At 43.7% G+C, this 5,683-nt stretch overlaps 1 non-coding gene across 1 annotated transcript; it reads left to right on the forward strand.

Moving 5' to 3' along the window:
* The first annotated feature begins 2,291 nt into the window (after positions 1-2,291).
* On the forward strand, positions 2,292-2,398 carry LOC118490940. The gene has a single exon (XR_004890165.1). It is a non-coding gene; the product is annotated as a small nucleolar RNA R71 (small nucleolar RNA).
* The last annotated feature ends 3,285 nt before the right edge of the window (positions 2,399-5,683 follow it).

The raw sequence follows: 5,683 nt of genomic DNA on the forward strand, positions 1-5,683 counted from the left end.
AGAACTTGTTATTCCCAACTTAAACTAAGACAAGTAAATAAAAAAAATGAAAAAGTTTTTTGAAAAAATTTGGGGTGTTTAGCGGTTCCAATAGAGTTTTGTGTAAGGCTTGTGTTTAGGATTTTGCAAAATTTCAAGGTTTTAGCATCCCCCCCACACTTAAATTACACATTGTCCTCAATGTGTCCAAAAATAATATTTTTGGTTGATTAGAATGTATAAAAGTGTGTTAAAAAGCAAAGATTTATGTTACTGGCATCCTGGACACGGCCCCGTGTTCACCGGGCACGGCCCCGTGGTCAAGTGCCAGTAACAAAAATTACAGAATTGAAACAGAAGCCTGGACACGGGGGCGTGTCCGCTGAACACGGCCCGTGTCCAGTTACCTGAACTGGGTGATTTTCTGCAGGGGCTCAGCACGGGGCCGTGTTGGTTGAGCACGGCCCGTGTTGAGCCTTCTGTGATGGAGATTTTTGTCGGGTTGCTCTGTTCTTCGTGCATGGTTTCATTTTTCTCGTTCCCTTTTTCATCCATTACCACCATGAGTGTGTTTTATTCTGCAAAAACTAAAAGATTAAACTAAACTAAGGATAGATCCGCGGAATGCCTCCGTGGTGCGCCACGTTTATAAGGGTCCTTGGCTAGACCCGATTCCTGGTTATATATCTTCTGAGTGGAGTGCCTTGCTTCCCAAGTTACACCGTCGGAGAGCGGCATCCAAGCTTGAATCAATAACCTTCATGTAATCGACTGGGTCGTCGTCCTCTATTTTCTTCCCAACTCCGAATTTCACCTCATCGTCCCCATACCTCAAAGTCAGTGTCCCGTCATTCATGTCTGCCACTGCTTGTGCTGTGGCAAGGAAGGGTCTCCCTAGGATAAGGGGGACCTCGGTGTCTTCCTCCATGTCGAGTATGACAAAGTCAACTGGATAAACGAATCTGCTTACCCTTACCAAGACATTCTCGATGACACCTTGTGGGAACTTGACTGATCGATCGGCTAGTTGTATGCTTATTTTTGTAGGGCTCGTGGTTCCCAAGCCAAGCCTTTTGAACATCGATGAGGGCATGAGGTTAATGCTAGCCCCTAAGTCGGCCAAGGCATTGCGAACGGGTGATTCCCCTATTGAGCATGGAATCGTGAAACTCCCGGGATCGATTTTCTTTTGGGGTAGTTTATTGAGTACGAGGGCAGAGCATTCTTCGCCTAAATTAACTAATTGCAAATTTTCAATTTTCTTTTTATGTGTAAGGAAGTCTCTCATAAATTTAGAGTATTTGGGCATTTGGGTTAGGACTTCGATAAAAGGAATATTGACATGCAATTGTTTTAACAGACTTTCGAATTTTGCGAATTGCTCATTGGTCTTTTGACGAATTAACCTACCGGGGTACGGAACTCGAGGAGCCTTGGTAGGCTCGGGTGATGGGGGAGAGTTCTTTTCCTGCAGATGTGTTGGCATTGTTTCTTCCGTTGGTGGAGGTACTTCTGCAGGCCCCACGGTGCGGTTTCGTAGTGTGATGAGGTGAACTTGCGCCTTTGGGTTTGTTTCGGTATTGCTAGGTAATGCGCCTTGCGGTCTCTCGGAAAAATTTTGTGCTAGTTGATTTATTTGTTTTTCTATGTTTTGAATGCTAGCTTGTTGATTCCTAAAATTAGATTCTAATTGTAGAAATTTTTCCGAGTTTTTCTTATCAGTGTCGGAGACGAGGCGAGATATAGTATCTTCGAGCCTTTCTCGTCCACCTTGTTGTTGAGTGAAATTTTGTGACTCATTTCTTGATTGCTGAAAGTTTGTTCGTTGGGTTTGTTGGTTACTACTATTGCCGGTTTCCCTCCAACCAAGGTTTGGGTGGTTTCGCCATCCTTGGTTGTAAGTTCCCGTTGGAGGACCCGACGGCCTAGGTCTATTATCAATGTAGTTTACCATTTCTTGTTGATCGTCCGTTTCTTTCATGCAACTCCAATTTTCATGTGACCCACCACACCCTTCACAAGCCATAACCGAGACTGTTTTTGTCATTTCTAATTTTTTTATTTTTGAAGAAAGGGCCTCGATTTGGGCTTGTAAAGAGGTGCTTTCGTCGACCTTATGGGCGCCCGGGGCGATAGACTTATTTCCCCGGGGAGTGTGCCATTGAAAATTGGTTTGAGCAATTTCCTCAATCTGATTATATATTTCGTGTGGGCGTCGATTACCTAAGAGTCCCCCGGAGCTAGAATCAAGTGTCTGCCTAGTGTGTGGCAACAATCCATTGTAGAAAGTGGATACTTGTTGCCATATTGCGAGGCCGTGATGGGGACACTTGCGTAATAGCTCCTTGAACCTTTCCCATGTTTCATATAAGGATTCCCCCTCCTCTTGTGAGTATGTATTAATTTCAGCCATTAATTTAGCAGTTTTAGAAGGAGGGAAATACTTATATAGAAACTTTTGGGCTAGTTCATCCCAAGTGTTTACCGATCCAGCTGGGAGGGTGTTGAGCCAAGCTTTCGCTCGGTCTTTTAGTGAGAATGGAAACATACGGAGGCGGATGGCGTCGTTTGATGCTCCATTGATCTGAAAGGTATCACATATTTCTAAGAAATTAGTTATATGTAGATGAGGATCCTCGTCCGCAAGCCCGTGGAAGGTTGCGGAGTTTTGGAGCATTTGTATCAAATGCGGTCGAAGTTCGAAGTTATTGGCTTCGACATTTAGAGCATTGATAGCGGCGCCTAGATTACCTACGGTGGGCCGTAGATAATCCATAAGGGTACGTTGGTCCGCCATTGGGGGTGGATCACCCGAAACCTTCTCTTGGTTTTTGGCTTTTAACCTTTTTCTGAGAAAGCGTTCGGGTTCTTCTAGCGGTTCCTTTATGTCTTTATTGGAACTGGAGCTCATACACTACGTGAGGACGGCGTCGGGTTCCAAGTCCTGCAATAAAAACAGAAAAGAACGTTGGTCAGAAGGTTCACCACGGCCCCGTGTTGAGCGAACACGGCCCCGTGGTCGGAATTACAGTGATTGTTTTTCAGATCCCAGTTACTGGAAGTTGGACACGGCCCCGTGTTGCACCGGCACGGCCCCGTGGTCGGCCTTCTGTAACTTAAAAAACAAAAACTGCCAGTAACGTTGCTGAGCACGGCCCGTGTCCGACCAGGCACGGCCCCGTGCTGAGCTCTGCAGAAGCTGAAAATCTAAGAAAAATCCTAAAAAAAATTAAAGAAAAATAAAAAATATGATTAGGCCGTTGATTCCTAACTTTCTTAAAATCCTTGTGTCCCCGGCAGCGGCGCCAAAAACTTGATGCGTGTCAGTGTATATATGTTTTTAGATATATATTTAAACCCTTTTTACACTTTTAGCCAAGTTTTAAATTTATAAAACACGATATTCACTAACACTAAACACACATATGGGCAAGTGCACCCATCGTGGACGTAGTATAGTGTTGGTAAGATACCGAGGTCGTCCAAGGACACAAGAGCTTTTAGTACCGGTTTATCCTCAACGTCTAATCAAATCAAAAAGTTAGAAAAATGTTTTAAACTAAGAAAAATAAAAACTAACTAAATGCTGAAAATAAAAATAAAATAAAAACAGATAGACAAGATGAATCACTTGGATCCGACACGTGTATTAGTATAACCTTTGATTATTTTCGCACTTTTGCACTTGTTTAAGAGATTATCTTAGTTATTGTAGTAGGCCCCTCTTTTGAAGGCGACGTTACCCTCAACCCAGTAGTTTGAGTCAGCAAGGATACAATCCTAAAGGGTCGGATTATTGAAAGATAATGAATTAAGTTATTAATGCAAATTATGGTAGGCCCCGCTTTTGGCGGTGACGTTACCCTCGGCTAAGTAGTCTGAGTCAGCAGGGATACAGTCCTAAATAGCCGGGTTATAGTATTAATAGTAGTTAACTTATGAGGGAGTCAAAGAGTTTGGATCCCCGCCATCCAATACCTATGGGCATTGAAGGAGATCCTACTAAATTTGACCCAGGTCCCAAGCAGGACCTCTAAACGCTGAACAAGGGCAAGACCTTTACCAAACCGTTCCCTTAACCCCCGACCAGGTAGCCAACATACCTCCATATAGACCGTGGAGATATGAATGGTGAAAATCTTTTATTTTATATAGACAGTAAAATAATGCCAAGACACCACGGACAAACGATAAGGAAAGATCACCTTCAACATAAGTAACTAGTTATTAAAGTCATTAATACAAAACCAAATAAAAAGTGCAAAAGATTAAAAATAAAAAGTATTATACTAAACACTTGTCTTCACCAAGTGATGTAAGAGACTTAGGCAAACATGGCCTTGATTGTCAAGAACTCTTACGATCAATCTCGGATCCCGAGACGACTCACACACTCTACGATGGACAATGGATGATGGTGGTGGATGATGGTGTTATGGTGGTGGTGGGTGGTGGATGAGGTGTGAGAGAGGTGGTGTGCCAAGGGATGAGAGAGAATGAAGCCAAGCTCCTCTATTTATAGGCTGAACAGAAGGCTGGACACGGCCCCGTGTCCGCTGGACACGGCCCCGTGCCCGCCTGACACTCTCTCTCCTCATTAATTGTAATTGCGAATTACAATTAATGCGCCTGCTGTACTTTCACCACGCCCCCGTGCCCGCTGGACACGGCCCCGTGGTGGGCAATGGAAGCTTCTACTGGTTTGTCTTTTCTGCTGCTTCCTGGGCACGCCCCCGTGTTCGCTGGACACGGGGCGTGTTCAGACTCTGTTTCTTCTCCTTTGCCTTGGGAGGGGCCGTTGAGGGTCCGGGCAATCCACTTTTGTTCCTTTTTCTTGTATTTATGGTAGAATTAGTTGTCTTTTTGCTTCTTTTGTGATTTTGAGCTCATTTCATCCTGAAAATACAAAAGGAAGACAAAAACACTCTTTTTCCAACATTAGTACTAAAAAAAGGGTTAGTTTTATGCCTTAATTGATGTGATTTATATGTTGCATTTTACACACATCAGTCACCACGTCCTAGCATTGTTACCAGTATAGGTCAGGTTGGGGAACAAGTAATCACGTATATCATACACGCACTAAACACATAGGATACATACAGTTATCTGTTGGGTTACTGGGCCGGCCCTAATATTTGCACAGTCATACAGAATTCAGCAACACATAGTCCAGTCAAACAGGTAGACCAAACAAAACACATTGTGGCCTAATAACCATAGTAGGCAGCTCGAGACAAGGTGGTCTCGACTCGAGAACACACGGTCTCGAGTCGCAACCAGGAGATCTCGTGTTATCATGTTTTGGTCTCGATTGGTGCTGGTTAGGAGTCGCAACCTCAGAGGTCTCGAGTCCAGTCTCGAGTCGAGATCATGAAGTCTTAAGTCGAGACCTTGCCGGTCTCGAGCCCCTGAATGACAGTCTCGAGTTGTCATGGGATGGTCTCGAGTCGCAACCTAAGGTTTTCGACTCGCAATCACCGTTACGTGCACAGAAATCCTTCCAGAACCGGTCCAATTGTACTATCCAATAAAATTGCATTGTCATGATTTTTGTACTAACCAACCGAAATGCACAAACATGTCCCCTTGTCTAATTTCCAAACAAAACGGATCAAACATAGTAATTTGAAATATTCATATCATAATCATCACACATTCATCTAGTTCATCATCATACATTCAAATTGTTCATCATGCATAA

Source organism: Helianthus annuus, chromosome 3, assembly GCF_002127325.2.
Source record: "Helianthus annuus cultivar XRQ/B chromosome 3, HanXRQr2.0-SUNRISE, whole genome shotgun sequence".
Classification (NCBI taxonomy): Eukaryota; Viridiplantae; Streptophyta; class Magnoliopsida; order Asterales; family Asteraceae; genus Helianthus; species Helianthus annuus.